This window comes from Pteropus vampyrus, unplaced genomic scaffold, assembly GCF_000151845.1.
Source record: "Pteropus vampyrus isolate Shadow unplaced genomic scaffold, Pvam_2.0 Scaffold61, whole genome shotgun sequence".
Taxonomy (NCBI): domain Eukaryota; kingdom Metazoa; phylum Chordata; class Mammalia; order Chiroptera; family Pteropodidae; genus Pteropus; species Pteropus vampyrus.
Genome location: NW_011888842.1, coordinates 7,022,179 through 7,038,213, shown reverse-complemented (window position 1 = coordinate 7,038,213; position 16,035 = coordinate 7,022,179). Strand labels below are relative to the sequence as shown.

General features: G+C 53.2%; 1 protein-coding gene across 3 annotated transcripts in view; it reads right to left on the bottom strand.

Annotated features, from left to right (window-relative positions):
- DAB2IP (DAB2 interacting protein) overlaps window positions 1-16,035 on the bottom strand; it is a 117,728-nt gene that overhangs the window by 60,461 nt on the left and 41,232 nt on the right. Inside the window, exon 1 of one of the 3 annotated variants that reach the window (XM_011361000.2) lies at window positions 15,671-15,689. The exons of 1 other annotated variant lie outside the window; for it this stretch is intronic. The gene's annotated coding sequence lies outside the window, so the exon portion shown is untranslated. Of the gene's footprint in view, window positions 1-13,880; window positions 13,901-15,670; window positions 15,690-16,035 lie in introns of those variants that run through there. One more of the 3 variants, XM_011360998.2, reaches the window with a different exon arrangement.

The window sequence follows — 16,035 nt, the reverse complement described above, 5'->3', positions numbered from 1 at the left end:
CAGAAAGCCCAGAGTATTGAAAGTCGTATGCCAGCCACACTGAAACATTGAGGAAATGACTACCAGTGTGATAATCACGTGTGAAACTTAAGTGACTCCGCCCAAGGCCTGATTCGCAGGCGCCCCTAGTCAGGACCCCCACATGGGGGTAGCCACAGCAAGCCCGTTAAACACTTTTCCCTCCCATTTAATATTCCCTCTCATTTAGAAATGTGCTCCCACTGGTGCAACGAGTGGTTTCAAATGTGACCAGACGAAAAGACCATAGGGCATCGCCATCCTGTCTGAACCAGCCCTAAGATTTAGGCAAGCTCGGCGAGCCAACCCTTCACAAGTGGCCTCTTGGGGTCCAGAACTCTGTGTGCCCCAAGCCCTACCACTCAACGGAAGACTCTGGCCCCTAAGCCAATGAAGAGGTTGAGAAACGGGCATCACCTGGGAGTGGTGATGGAGCAAGGTGCTTCCCCAGGGCGGGAAGACAAAGTGGGGGGCCACCCCGGCTCAGGAGAGGCCTTGGGGCTGCCTGAGAGCTTCCTAAAAGGTGCGTGCACAGGGCAGAGCCCGGCATGAGACTGGCCTTCACTGAAACTTCCCAGTAGTTGCTGGAGGCAAAGGAGACAGAGTCCCACCCACTGCTAACCATTAGAGGCTACAGATATTTATGGAAGGAACACAATAGCTAAACAGCCACCTTGGCCTAGGACAGAGAGAAAACAGGGATGACAAATCAGAAACACACGGTGATGAGTCACCAGGCTTTCTGCTGAGCAGCCTAAGTTCCCCAGGTTGGCCAAACACCACGGTGGGAGCCATGGAACCAAGCTCAAGGAACCACCCATTATCTGCCTGCAAACAATTGAGCACCTGTGAAAACAGGCAGGTGCCCAGGGTGCCCAAATTCAGGGAGAAACTGAGAAATTAAGACTCTGGAATCCATCCGCGGCCCAGGTGGAGGAAAAAGTGAGGCATAAGCCTTGACCTGGCTCCTTCTGCTTCACGTCTGCCTAGGCTCATGTGGCCTGAGTCTGCCACCACGGAGGGACAGGGACTACCTATGAAGAGACCCAAGATTTGGTACCCAGAGTCAGAACTGTTGTGATGACCCTGAAACACCCTCTGAGTGTGTCTAACCTGCCTGGCTTTCCATCTCAATGAGGCACTGGCTCCCCGAGAAGCAGGAGCAACACCAAAAGGCTGACCTCGGGGCACCAACTCCAGGATGCCACTGCTGTTCCCCCTCTGGGAGCACACTGAAGTGCCGGGGCAGGGCTGGATCCCCTCTATACCTTCAGGGCCAGCCCCAGACCTGCCTGGAACCCCACTGGAGATGCCCCGCTGTTTATCTGAAGAACTAAGCAGATTTCTTTTGGAAGTGGAATCTGAGCAGGACAAAGGGCCCTCAGCTAGGGCTCTTCAACCAGACCAAATAAACACTCAGCTACTCGACAGGGGGCTGCGGTTTTTATTTGAAGAGGGGCAGGGAAGAGCCAGTCCAATCACAGTTTGAGCTGAAACTGGCTTTCAGCCAACAGCAGTAGCACAGCACCCCAGGCCGAGTTCCTGCCTTGTCTGGAGTTCAGCTGCCCACCTGTGAATCCTGGTTCCCTAAGCTGGAGCAAGCAATGGTACATCTGCCCCAACATTACTCTGCAGCCTGATAATCTGGCACCCCACCAGCATCCCTCAGAGGCATGGGACCCTTCCAGAAAGGGGAGAATCCAGAACGGCTGGCTGGAGGTCTCGATACTTGAATGAGTCTCAGAATCATCCAGGGGCTTGTTGTGAATACAGACTGGGGCCGACCCTAGACCTGCAAATCAGACTCCCCTGGGTGGGGCTCTAGAATCTTTCAGCCAGGTTCCCATGGCACCATGATGCTCAGCTATATCCAGGCACCAAGACAAGATGAGATGACCTCTGATGCCCCTCAGTGCCCCCTTCCCAGTGTCCACAGGAATGCTTGGCCTCTCCCCATCAGCTGCTGAACTTCCTAAAACCCTGGGGAGTCCATAGGTCTCTAAGCACCTTCAGCTGACCACCCCTCTACTCACCTCTGTAGGCAGCTGGTAGGCACCATGGGTAGGCCGGCCACACCAATGACAGGCCAACAGGGATGTACGGCGGGGAATAATAAATCAACTCACTTTACTGGGGGAGACGTGTGCTATTTACAGAGTTCTTTCAAAGAGTCGTTAGTTGACTTGTGTTCTGATCATCAGAAAATTACCCGACTCACGTTGCTGTTAAGAGGAAGCAAAACCCCAGCGAGGCAGACAGGCTCGGCTTTGGGTTGGTGGAGGCCCCCTCTGGAGCCCGTGCTGCCCCAGCTCAGGAGATTCTCAGGCTGCACCCCGCAGAGCCCTACCCTGAAGGAGTGAGATCCCTGGCACTGGCTGCAGAGACTCCAGCAGGGTGACAGGTGCCACAGCCAGCTCCCCGGAGCAGGTGGGCATGCACCTGGGCTTGGAGTTCCACAGGCCTGGGTTTAAATCCAGACTCTGCCCTCTAAAAGGTATATGCTCTTGGGCAAGTCTCTGAACCATCTTCGGTTTGGGTTTCCTCACCTGTAAATGAGGAAAAATCCACTTCCTAGTACTGCTGTGTAGGTTAAGATCACAGGAGCCCCACGCTCCTGGACGGACACACTGGGTCTGCACAAGCCCGTTCGTCTGCCCAGAAGGCGCTTCCTGCAGAGCTCAGCAGACCTCTCTTCCTTGGGGAAGCTCTCCCCACCATCCCACGTGCCAAACCCTCCTGCTGTCTCAACTGCAATTACGCATTACCCGTGGGACAAGTCACTGCAGCCTGTCTCCTCCATGAGGGGAGGGGCCTGGCTGGTTTTGCTCAACACTGCACCCTGTAAGCTGGCACCATGCACCTAACAGGCCCTGACTCAACAGAATTCCCTCTCCTCGGGACCGGGCCATCAGAGTTCCCTGTCCCATCGCTGGCTCCAACCTTGCCTCAGGAACTCCCACGTTCGGCCCCTACTAACAGTCAAATCGGTGCCCTCCCAGATCAGCCGGCCCCTCTGGAGCCTTTCGACGTCAACAGCTGCTCCTGGGGCCTTGGCCTTGCGTGGCTCTCCAGATTTCTCGGAGTAACACCTTCTCAGAGTTTCGGAAGCACACCAGTCATTTGCCAACTATTTCCTCCCATTAATCTCACGATGCATTTGCTATTTTGCCCCCATAATGACTCATTTAGCAGCAACAGAGCAATTAGGCAGACCACAGAATATTGATTTTCTAAGTGGGAGAAATGTCCGCACACACAGCTTTTCATGCCTGTCTTGGGCTGTCTCCTGGTACGTGATGGGGTGGACCCTGCAAAGTCTGGGCTGGAGGTGCTGGCAGGATTCTGCGGTCTCAAACAGAAGCTCAAAAGCATCATATGTATAAATGTGAGAGAGAGTGTGTGTGCACGAGACGATGTGATAAAAATGACTGTGACCAAAAAAGATTGTGACATACATGACCCCATGCAGACTGCAGAGCCCTAGGAGGCAGGCACCATTTTCACACTCATTTTAAAGATGAGGAGACTGAGGTTCAGAAATTAGGTGGCTTGTCCTAGATCACACAGGAAATTCGAGAGCCAGATCCAGACCCAGGTCCACATGTCAGCAGAAGAATTCTGTTCTTCGAGGTACCCCTATGTGGCTTGCTCCTGTATGTGGACTCATCACCTGGGGACAATGCAGTCTCTTTCATGGTGTCACCCAAGGAGACTCCTGAGACATCAAACAGCTGGTCTAGGTCCTGAAGTCACCCCTTGGCCTGAGGCAGCCTCCAAGCCTAGCTGCTGTAAACATATTCACCCCAGGCTGCCCTTGGCCATCTACCAGGCCTGAGCAGTGGCTCTCAGAAAGGCCTGCAGAAAGACACAGCAGCTGGAGACCAGCTGCCCTCACTCTCCCCCTCCCCATCTCCCAACCACCGCCACCAGCCCAAGTGCCTACCCAGCTCTGGGGCACTTCAAACATCACCTACTGTATTAAAAGCGAGGGCTCTGATGAGCGGGACATGGGGTCGTTTTATGCCCATTATCTGTGTATGGTTTCAAAACTAGACCCCACAGCTGGGAATACTATTAAACAGAATTTTAGCTTACCTCCTACCTCCCACTCCTAGAAACTTACTCCAAGTAAGCTGGGATGGGGGCTGTAGAAGCAACAGGTCCCCGTTGTCAAAGGACCAATGCCAGCCAACGTACTGACCTTTACCTAAGGAGTAAATGGTTTCTTGGTGGCCAAGGGAAAGAAGTGAAGATCCAGAGATGAAGACCCATCATCTCTGTGCCTTTGGGTGAGATAATTACCCCCTTGAGCTTCAGTTTCCTTATCTGTAAAAAGGGATCATCCCTGCCCTGCTACTTCCTGAGCTGGTATGAGGACCAAGTGGTAAATGATAAAGTGCCACATAAATGCTGGCTAGGGAAGCTCATTAAAGGGACGAGTTTCCAAGAGCTGGCACTGTCCAGCAATGGCCTGGACATCTCTCCATCACTAGAGATGTACAAACAGACCCTGGACAGTCCACGTGGGTGGGAAGCAGAGAAGCCTACATATATATCCTCTCCTACACTCAGATGCGCATTAGCCCATTAAATCCTCCTAGGAGTCAAGCACTGAAGAAACTCACTTGCTTTGGTTTGCTGGATGCTTCTCTGAACTGTTTGGACTACGGAATCCCTCCCTATGCGGTATTCCGTAGAATCCAGTTTGAGAAACACTCCAATGGGTGCTTTGGACAATGACTAGGGGAGAGAGAGAAGAGAGCGAGACCTTTCAAGTACACTCTGGCTTGAAGAGACTATAAGATCTTCCCCAATATCAACTATATGCCAGGAGCAGACTCTGCCTTCAACCTACCGTTCTAGCATGACAGGGAGACAAGCCCCTATCTCCAGAGGGCAAATTCCCTTCAAGGAAACAACACAAAAAGGGACTTAGAAACTTCAAACAGGAGTCACTCTCAGGCTATCCCTGACCTTAACACGGCCAGAAAGTTGGAGGGACTGAAGAGAAAGGCCTCTGCTACCTGCTCTTGCCTGAAAATGCCCCATCACCGTCCTTATCGCCAGGGTCAGGAGTGCTTCTCCAGGCTACCCAAAAAGTCTCTACAACAGGTAATCACATTTCAGAGAAGAAAAGCTTGTGGGACCACACGGAGCAGGAGAATACAGAATCTCAAGTCATCTGTGTGCTCGAGACCATTTATGGATCCTGGAGGAAACAAGCATGCACCACCAGCCCTGCCCAGTATGATGCTACCTGGACACACCTCCTCCCCGCCAGTGTCCTCTCCTCTCTCTGGGGGGCTCATGCCAGGAAAGGCCGAGGTGCCCAGGAACCATCGGCTCCCTGGAAGAGCTCCAACGGCAAACCCACCCATAAATGGTGCAGACTTTGCTCCCAGCAAGGACAGATCTTTATTAATTATTCAGGGGACAGTGCAATTATGCAAATCAGTGGGCAGCCTTTGCCTGACTGCTGCCTTCTACAGGAGTGGGTGGGGGAAGGATGGGGACACCCAGAGCCCAAGCTGCTGGGTGCCAGAAGGGAACCACCCAGTCCACAAAAGGAGAAATAAACCCCCTAGGCGCTGGCCCCACAGAGGGCTCTGCCCAGAGCCAGGCCCCACCCTATATACAGGAGGGCTGGTAGCTGCTCTGAAGAACAGCTCTGAGGACTTGGGGATGCCTGATTCTGAAAAAACAGACCCACACCTGTTGCTGGGCCAGCGATACCATCATTCCAGGCTTTCCCTGAAGGTCCTAAAGGCATGGAACACTTCCAAAGTTCTCTCTTGAAAGCACGCTTCTAAGAAGAGGTAACGCTTCCAATTAGTGTTTACCAAAGAATGTTCTGCAGAACACTACTGCTCCACAGATGTCAACAGCTGCACTCGTGGGGGGGGGATGGGGGCGGGGATAGGTGGGAACAGGAAACCCTGGATTAAACGACGTGAGACTGCAGGACCTCTCAGGGTCTTCAATGTTCCAGATCAACGACCGATTCGCTAGAGTGAGGATGCCGTCACACGCCTGTGGAGGAAGACACCTAGTCTCATTTCCAGGAACGAAGGGGAACCGAGTTTGAGAAACTCTAGACAGACTGCTCGTAAATCCCCTGCCAGCTCCATCACCCCTTGACTCTGAATTTCCTGGGAGTTGGTTTTCACTTTTCTCATAAACAACTATCATCAAAAATACGGACTCCATGTGCCCAGGGCAACTGGACAAGACCACCTCAGGCAGGCTGGATGGGGATCGTGGCGGAATACCTGGCCACGGCACTGCTACTGTCCTATACCTACTTCCAGTTCCCTCCCCGAGGCCCAGCAGTTATGCACGTGCACAGTGTGCCACCTCGGGTCCACAGAGGGTTGTGTCAGCCAAGAGCCTGGCTGCACGACCAGTCACCCCCTCAGCCAGTCTAGCTAGAGGTCTCAGCACCAGATTCATTTCTCACAGGTCCAGACAACAGCTGGTCTGGGGAGTGCCTGTCCACCATCATCGCTGTTCTCCCTTTACCTTCCTGGGCAATGATGAAAGTGACCCCTACACACTGACCTACAGGACTAGAACCCTGCGGGAGTTCACAGAGAAAGACAATTTATAATCACTGATCGACTGCACATGCGGAGGGCGGTCACTCAGCCAGCCAGCCCTACTCTCATATCCTGGGGACCCCACCCACTGAAACCAGGAGGAAGGCCCGCCTCCACTGCCACCCCTACTGCTGCAGTACTTCAGCACCCGCGACAGCCTCCTGCAGAGCCCCGAGTGGCCCCAGGACACTCCTCCACTCCCACTGGTAGCTGTCGTGTTCATTCTGGAAAGATCTAGGTGCAAATCCCATCTCAGCCATTCACCGGCTGTCTGGCTCAGGACAAGTGGCTTTCACCTGTTGGAGCGCATTTCCTCATCTGAAAAACAGGGAGAAGGCAGTACTGTGCAGCAGTTAAGAGCACAGACTTGGGAGCCAGGCTCCTTGGGTTTGAATTCTAGGTCTGCCGTGCCAGTTGTGGGCCCCACGTTTCCTGGTTGTAAACCAGGGATGACGACCGTGTGTGGCACACAGGCTTTTGTGAGGATGAAGTGGGATCCTCTCAGCGATGTGCTGAGAAAGGGCCTGGCCCCCAAGAAGTGCTCATCTCCTCAGCTGTTACACTTGAGAGGTCCTGGCTTTGGATCCACAGAGACCTAGATTCTACATCCATCCTGAGGGCAATCCCTGGTAAGTTTCGTCACCTGTAAATGGGCAGAGAGATAAGACGGGAGTGGTCGGAGAAGTAGAGATGAGGCACATACAACGCACAAGGCCTAGCCCGCAGGAGGTGCTTCCTGCACAGCAGGTAGTTTATCGATGTTATTACTGACAGGGCACATCATCTGTAAAACAGAGCAGATGAACAGAGGCCACGTGCAACGGTGGGTGATGGCGGGGCTTCCTACATAAGGCCAGACCACCTGAGTTCGAGTCCCAGCTCAGCCACTTTCAAGCTCTACGACTCTGGCCAGTTTGAGCAACTGTCAGCTGCGCCTCAATCTTCTCTGTAACATGAGGGCAGTAACAGCACCAAACCTTCATAATGCTGTCGTAAGGACGACACAAGAAGAAGCACAAAGGCATCAGGCGTGGGGCCTGGCCCATCATGAGTGGCCACTCAAGGGCGGTGGGGGTGGTGTTACCCAGATCTGCCCCCTTCACCTCTCTGAGCCTCACCCACCTCACCTGTAAAATGCAGGTCACAGCCATAAGTGCCCTAACTGCTCCAAGTACCCTTGGGAGCCCCGTGTGAGCACAAGAGGGTGCTACTGGCACTCTTCCAGGATGGAAGTTTGATTTCAAAAGGCACCACAACCAGAAAAAGGGCCTGTATGCTAATGAGGGGATGTGGGGTACCAACTGGGGAATGGACTGCCTGTGCATGGGGTCCCTCAGAGTGTAACTTTGAGCCAGTCATGTTCCCCTTTTGGAGTTTCAGTTTCTATATCTGTGAAATGGGAATCAAAAACCCCCGTCACCATGAGGATCAATAAGGACACAACGTGGGCAGTGCCTAGGCGAGTCGCTGGTACATAGCTAGGGCACAATCCCTGCCCCTCTGCGAAAGAAACTTTGGGCAGTGGTTCTCAGACTTTGGGGAAACACCATTTCTCCACCAGAGAGTCTAATTCGGAAGGTCTGGGCTTGGGCCCAAGAATCTGCATTTTATCAGGTGTCCGAGGCAATCCCTCTTCATATGGGTCCTCCCCGGGCTGGGCTGGTCAGTTGTACTCGGTGGCCAGCCTCTGAGTTTCCAAGTCAAGAGAAGGGTTGCAGTCAGACTCAATTCCGGGACTGAGCATGCTGATGAGATCTGGGGAAGTTGGAAAGGGCGAAAGAAGGCAGGAAGGGGAATAAGGAGCAGAGCGGGTAGGACTGTGAACAATCTATTAATCAGCGCCCACCTCACCAGGAACAAGGATTGTTGAGGCTCACACATCCTTCACATGCTAACAGTCTGCAGCTGCAATACAGCGCTTTGATTACGAATGTCAAAAAGACAGAGCATGAAATTAACTTCCCCTTAGTCAGTGGGCACAGGATGCCGCCGCACTAATTCACTGCCCTCATGTGAAAACCCCCTACACGACACCGTCGCATTAACTCAGGGCCTGCACTACAAGGGTGGCGTCTACATCTCTGCCCAGACTGCAGACGAGGGCCTTGAGGGTGTGAGAAAGGACAGGGCAACAGGCAGGTGACAGCCCAAGGGTTAACTGGGTGGTGACCAGAGCTGGCTGGAAAAGGGGCCCCTCTCATGGAGGGCTGCTCGTTGGAATAGGGAGGTGAAGGATCACGGTGACAAGAGTAACTCACCCCGCAAGGCATCTGATGAGGAGAAATATGCAAATCTACCTCTGGCTGGGCCAACTCCTGCCCCACCCAGGCTCGCACTTGTAAGAACCTTCCTTGGCATTTGGAAGGCAGGTCTTTGTGGGAGCCGCCAGCTGGTCTCCCTGGGATCGGTAAGCAGCCAAAGCTGTGCCCCCGGTAGGTGTGAGACGCTGCGTACCCACCCACAAGCTCATACCCACACAAGCCCACAGAAGACAGAGATGCCCTCTATCTCAGGAGGGGACAGGAGGCGAGGCCACCCTTCCTGGCACTCCTGGCTGGAAGGGGAAACGTCACGTCATTTCCATGATAAACTACTTGGGTTCTGAGCCTGTCCTTTGAGGTAGGTGGGCAGGCATGATCGCAGGTGACTCCACACTGAGCACTGAGGGGGAGCATGGAGGAGAGAGCTGGCTCCTGGTGGAGATTTGGCCTTTCGGGAAGCTGCCTCAGGCATTGGGGTCAGGGTAAGGAGTGGGGGTCAACCCAGGGGGTCTATAGATAGCAGCCCAAAGGCCTCTCTGGAGGGAAAAGAAAGAGGTGAGTTTCATGGTAGAGTGGCCAGTGGCTGTCTCTGCCATAGCCTAGCCCTTGGACATGTCACCTGGCTACTTGGAGGCCTCAGAGGGCCAGGGTGTAGGGTGCAGTGGATACGGCCTCACTTCAGCCCAGGCTTACTTATCCACAGCTACCCACACACCCCACCCGAGGCTGGGAATGCAGCCCAGACCACTCCTCACAGATGGATGGACAGACTAAATACCAGAGGCTCCTCACGCAAAGGGTGCTTTCTCACTCACTCACAGCCAGTCACCACAGGGGAGTGGGCGGGCACCTCAGCAGTGGGGAAGGCAAGTGTGCTCTGCCACCTGGGAAGGAGCCACCTAGCCAGTCAGGGGAGCTGGGTGTTTTTGGTCTCCCTATGATCTCTTCTGTGGCCTTCTAAAATAGCCATTAATTAGAACCTGGTAATTAACTTTCTGTTTCAAGTAATATTTTGCAAAGGAATTCCATTAAAGAGTCGATTTGCATATCCTTAGACATGGGCAGGGTTACTCAGGGAGAATGTGATAGGCTCTTTGGCACCCCAGGCTTGGGCTCTGCTGGCCCCTAGGGATTAAGAGGGCTGCTGTCCTCATGTCATGGCCCCGGTATACACTGAGCCCTGGAAGGTTCTCCCCAAGAAGGTGAGCAGTTTGCTCACATAAGTGGCCAGCTCAGTGGCCACATACCTAGACAGAAACTGCACAGATATGCATATGAGAGCTCAGCTCAAACACGGAACAGAGTACACATATGTATGTGCATAAGAAGAAAACAGACACAACACATACCGATCACTTACTAGACTGAACCACATGTCCATATTCAACCTCCAAAAACAGCCACTTCACAGGGTCCAACCCAATATGAAGTGCCAAGTACTGTTCCAAATGCCTTACCTGCGATTACTCATTTCAGATGCACAGGCATGTACAGGTCATTTACATTTAACACACACACACTCATGAGGACAGGTACCCATTTGCAAGACATACGAAAACGTGCACACACAGACACACACACACGCCTACAGATGCTTGTACAAAGACAGGCTTCTCCAGCCTCTGAAACCCCAGCCTGGGGCTGATCGCATTCTCACTAGCTAATTTCCACCGTTCCTAAAAATATTGCCCAGCTCGGATCTCTGGAAGATACACAAGGGAGCCGCAGATCTAAAAGGAGGGTGATAAAAATGAGAAAGCAAAAAATAAACTGGTTCTTCTCTGAGTCCGGGTCGTGTTCTGTGGCTTTCCCCTCCTTCTCTGGAGATGAGGCTCAGAACCATGTGCTCATGTGTGGGGCCCTGGTCAGCCCTGGTCAGCACTGCCGCCAAAGGTGCCCACGGGGCACCAAGTACAATGCTGAAGATGGGTCGGGACCTAGTCCCAAGGCCTGGCTTCTGTGATGGTCTCAACTCCATGCCACTGACAGCGTGCCTCAGTTTCCCTGTATCTAACAGCACCTTCACTGCCCACCTACCTGGTAGGGCAGAAGACCTAAGTGCTGTGTAAATACCAGGCCTCTTTATGATAATTATCGGATTAAGAATTAAATCTGATTCCCTTATGGAGAGGAGGGGAGGGGAAGGGAGAGAGGGGAGAGCTGGGAAGCCTTCTTTGCAGGTAATTAATGAATTCCTTGCCATACCTCTGGGAAAGCAGAGGCCCATTTAACAAAGACCCACCTACGTGGGGCCTTTCCAGCAGAGGGAGGCCATAAAGAGCAACCAAGAATCCTGCAAAGGGCTTGTCAAAACATTCAGAAGGCAAAAGACAGGAAAAGACAAGACTAAAAAGAAAAAGCGCTACTGGCCGTTAAACTCAGAAAACAATATTCAATTAGTAACAAGAAAAGAAATGCAAAATGCTGGGGGTTTTTCCTGCCTATTCAAATAACAAAGATTGTTTTAATGATGGCACCCAATGTTTTAAAGGGTGTGAGGAAACAGGTGAGCACTCTCAAAAATCATTGGGGGATTGTAAATTATGACAGGCTTTTGGGGCATTTTTATCAAAAACTGGAAACTGTTTATAGTCTTTGACTTAATTCCATTTCTAAGACTTTATCCTAAGGAAACAATCAGAGAGGGAGACAAAGAGCAATATCAAGCATTTAAACACCAGCATCATTTTTAATAAAGAAAAACTAGATAACCTAAAAGCCTAAATGATTAAAAACAAGTATGATCCAACATAAGACGTACCTTTTGAAACTGATTTTTAAAATACATGTAGGAAAGCGTTTGCCTTCCCAGCTGCAGACAGGAACAAGGGTCACTCTGCCCTGCTGTTTCTTGTGTAATAATGATCCTCTGTACAGCCCTTTTCACCTTACAAGGAACAGCAACATCTAGTATCTCTTGAACCTCACAATCATACCACATGATTGCTTGTTTTTATTCCCAATGAGAAACTGAGGCTTACTGAGATGAAGTGACTTTTCCCTACCAATATTAACTATCGCTTACTGAAAACCTACACGTTAGTCTAGCCTCTTTCGCATGTTATTACTTATAGAATAAAATTTTAGAAATATTTAAGAAATATGCAAACCTGGTGTCAGTTACTAAGGAAAAAGCACTGAGAAGGACAGATACTTCCCATTAAATACATGCTAAATATAGTAATATTAATGATTCCACCAACATTATCATAAGGCCCATTTGGCAGATGTGAAAACTGAGGCTCAGAAAGGTTAAGTGACCTGCCCCAAGAATGCCTGGCTTAAATCCAAAGATCACCTACTTTCCGTTTACACTCGGAGACTGTCTAAACTGCACGGTCACCCAGGGGAGGTGGAGAAGGACCAGGTCCTCACCATCTATGGTGGCAGAAGGGAGAGTGGGCAAGAAATGCCAGGCCTGGATACCCAGCCCCTCCTACAGCTACTGTCAACAACTAAGGCGGAGAAACAGATCTCATCTTCCATTTTCCCTGCTCCCTATCAAGCTTCCTCCTCCCACCCGCCCCCGCTTCCAGGGACTGCCTCACCCAAGGGGGCAAAATCGATTCCCATCTACTCAGGGCCAATTAAGGGTCCATGGAAGCGCTCCCCCCTGGCCCCCGCCCCGGCCCCCGCCCCGGCACGACCAAATATCTCCCCTCCCTAGTCTGGCACTGCCTGGAATCCCACCATTAGTAACTTTCAGGTGTGGGAACTCCGGGCAACACACATAATCCCTGGGAGGGTAATCCATCTCTAACTCTGCTCACAGCAGGCTTGCATCCCTGCACCTGGGTTGCCCACATTTACGTGATAAGCTTTGCACAGGAAGACTGGGAAGAATGGGAAGGTGGGGACGGGGGTGGGGGTTACGATCACTTCAGAGTAATTACAGGAGCAGGGGTACAGGTAGAGAGCCAGAGAGGACATACTCCTAGCACGTGTGGAGGACCAGAGTCACCTAGAAACAGCATCAGAGAGAAAAGGGATGAAGAAAGTACAATATTGCCAGCTGACCCTCCTAGCTATTCAGGAACATTAATAAATAAATGAGTGACTTGGACATTATCTCCTGGGAAGGCAGAACCACCACATCCTGGACTGCTTTTACCCATACTAAAACAGCCTTGTAAATGAAGAGGCAACGTTTCCAGCCTGCAGAAGGAAAATGCTTTTGCTAGCACACCCTTCCACCTGGAAAGCCTCTGAGCAGCATTCGTTATCCAGGAGAAATGATTACTGTCCTTGGTGCTTATTTCCCAAACCTCCAAAGCAGCAATGAGTATCTAGGGGACCAGAGATTTTGGAGACCAGCTGGGAACCTCCCCCAGGCCACTCCACAGGGATAAGTACAAAGGCTCAAACCTGTCCTGGGGTCCTGGGGACCCCCCAGAGCCCAATTGTGCCCACCAAGCTCTGGCTGGCCTGACCCCAGCCTCATAACCAGGCACTGGCCCTCTCCCCCAACCAGTCGACCTCAGCGTCACCACACCGGGCGCAGACTCCTTTCCTACGAAGCCCAGAACCAACTGGTTTCCAAGTGAGAGAATTCCAGCACAAAAAATAACTTCCCCTACACAGCAGTTTGCAGAGCACAGCCGACCACATGCAACAAAGCTACTTCAGCAGCCATAACGCAGACAGGTTCCTCTAAAGTCAGAACCCAAGTGGCCGCCCCCGAGTGCCCTGTGCTATCTACAGGGGGACCAGGGCTAGAAACCCCCACCCCTTCCCATTCCCATCTCCACCCCTCACTGAGGCTGGCATCTCTGCACTTACTCCCTCCCCAGCCAGAGGCATGGCAGCCCAGAGGGGGTCCCACGGAGCTGGGGATTTTACCCCCTCCTCGCTGCTAAGCCAAGCCAACGGCAGCCATTCTGTCCTCCCAGCCTTCAACAGCATAACCACACCAAGTCAGAGCAGGCGGAAGCACTTCGTCACACCCAGGTTTGACCATGAGCTTTGGGGAGGGGGGGGTTGAGTCACAACAGATGGTTCTACTCACTCAACTCCAAACAAGATGACTCCAGGGGCTACCCCACAGAAATATCTGCTCATCCATCCAAGCAGCAGCCGATGAATCTATTTCTAAGCAAAGCAGCAAATCAGGAGACCCCAGTCATAGCAAAGCCTCTTTCAGCTCCAAGGCTGGGCGATTTCAAACTCAGTCTCTGCCTGTCCGTGGGAAATCTGGGCTCTCTTCCTGTGCCAGAGAAGCCACCAAGCCAGATTTTGTTTATAGAAAATTAATAAGACAATTCCACACCACTGCCAGTGTCGTTCTGCTCTAACTGCTACCGTTTACCAACGTTTCTAGAAATGGGCTTATAGTTTCCCTCCCAACCCCTACTCCGCACCCCTTCAGCATATGGCAAGGCTGACCTGAGGCCAAGCTGGGCAGGACCTGCACAAGGTCATCTCAGCCATGCCCCAACCTCCGGCCAGGGTTGCCAACCAAGCGTTCACCGGCTTCTCGGTGCAGGCCCTCCACTGGAGGGAGGTAAACATGGCATGCACGCTGTCTGCTCCCGGGAGGGCAGATACACTTGGAGGCTGGACCGCCTGCTGTCTCTCTTGCTCCCCGACAACCAACACATGCACACAAAATGGGGTACGTACACAAGCCCCCGCATGCGGGTGCAGAGGGTCCTGACCCCCGCCAAGGAAAGCGCAGAGAAGGGCATGTTCCTGGGGGAGAAAGCCGGAGGCGGGGCCGGACCGAGGGAGGAAGGCAGCAAACCGGGTGGCCTGCTGCCCAGACAATAACAAAGATGGGAAGCGAGATTTTCAAAGACGCAGTGGCTGCACCCAGCGCTGAGCTCTGGCCTGGCTACATCTGCCTGCCAGGGCACGCCTGGTCCCCTGGGGCAGCACGGCCATCAGAGAAAGGCTGAGGGTCCTGCCTCGGGCTGGGCTTGGCAGCTGGTGTAGGAAAGCAGCTGCAGGCAGCGGTGGAGATGCACTAGAGAGCAGCTCTGGACTGGTGGAAATTAAAGGTCTAGTAATTCTATCAGGGCTACTCTCTGGGAAGATGTTAGGGGTTAGTTAAACAGTCACTCAACCTCGGGCAGGAGTTGGGCTGTAACTTGTACTCCTTTGCCTGCTAGAACCAAGGGGGAGCAGAGAGACATCGTCGTTCTATGCCTCCTCTTCTCGCCAACTCGCAGATTATACACAGGGGCACAGCCCTATGAAGGCAGATGCCAGGGGCCTGAGATGTCAGAGCTGAATGCCGAAAAGGCTCGGGTGCCTGCCCGAGCTTTCACCTCCACTAGCTGAGCAGGGGCATGTTCTAACTGGTACTGGAATCCATCAGTGTGCCTATGCCCAAGTGAAAAGGTGCCGTGGCTGGCTCAAGGAGGGGGACTTGGGCCCAGAGAGACTTGGGCCCCCGGCACGTGCACAGGATGGCTTGCCCTTGCGAGCTGAAGCCTGCTCCGTTGCCCACGACTCTCTGGGCTGACTGAACCACCTCCTCCCTCTCCTCCTCTGCCCCACAAACCACCTCCCCCTGGAATTTCCACACCCTGCTCCTGGCTTGCCCAGGAAAACGGAAACAGGGAACAGGAGACACCCCTGGGAGTGCAGAGGTAAGGGAGGGAAGCAGTTGCCAGGCTGGAGAGGATAAGGCCCGTCTTCTCTGGCCTCAGGCAATGCCCCTGAGCTCAGGACCAGGCACTGCCCGCTCTGCACGTCCCAGCCCCCAGCGGAGCACGCGCCCTACTTAGCGCAGATGTGCCCCTAAGCGGCCCAGCCCCCTGCTCCTCCCTTCCAGATGTTCACCCTTTTCCTCACCAGTGGGTCTTAGCAAAACCCAGCAGAAAATGCCTTTTGCATCGGACATGTAAGGGCTCCAGAGGCAGGGGGATGGGTCTAGGGGGTGGAGGCGCCACTTCTGTCCCACGCTCCGGGCATCGCACTGCCCAGGAGACAATGCCCACCTCGGCAAAGGCGAGGCAGGACTTCTCGGCGAGGGCACTTCCCTCCCGGCACGACCGCCGCGGGGAGAGAAAATGGTCCTCCCGTGGTGCTCCCCCGTCCGAGGTGGCCCCACAAGTTGCCGGAGGGCGGCGGGGGGTGCCCTCCCGCTTGCAGCGCACCCCAGCGCCGGCTCTCGCTTTGTCCCTCCAGGGCGCATCCCGAGGCGGCGCGCGGAGGCC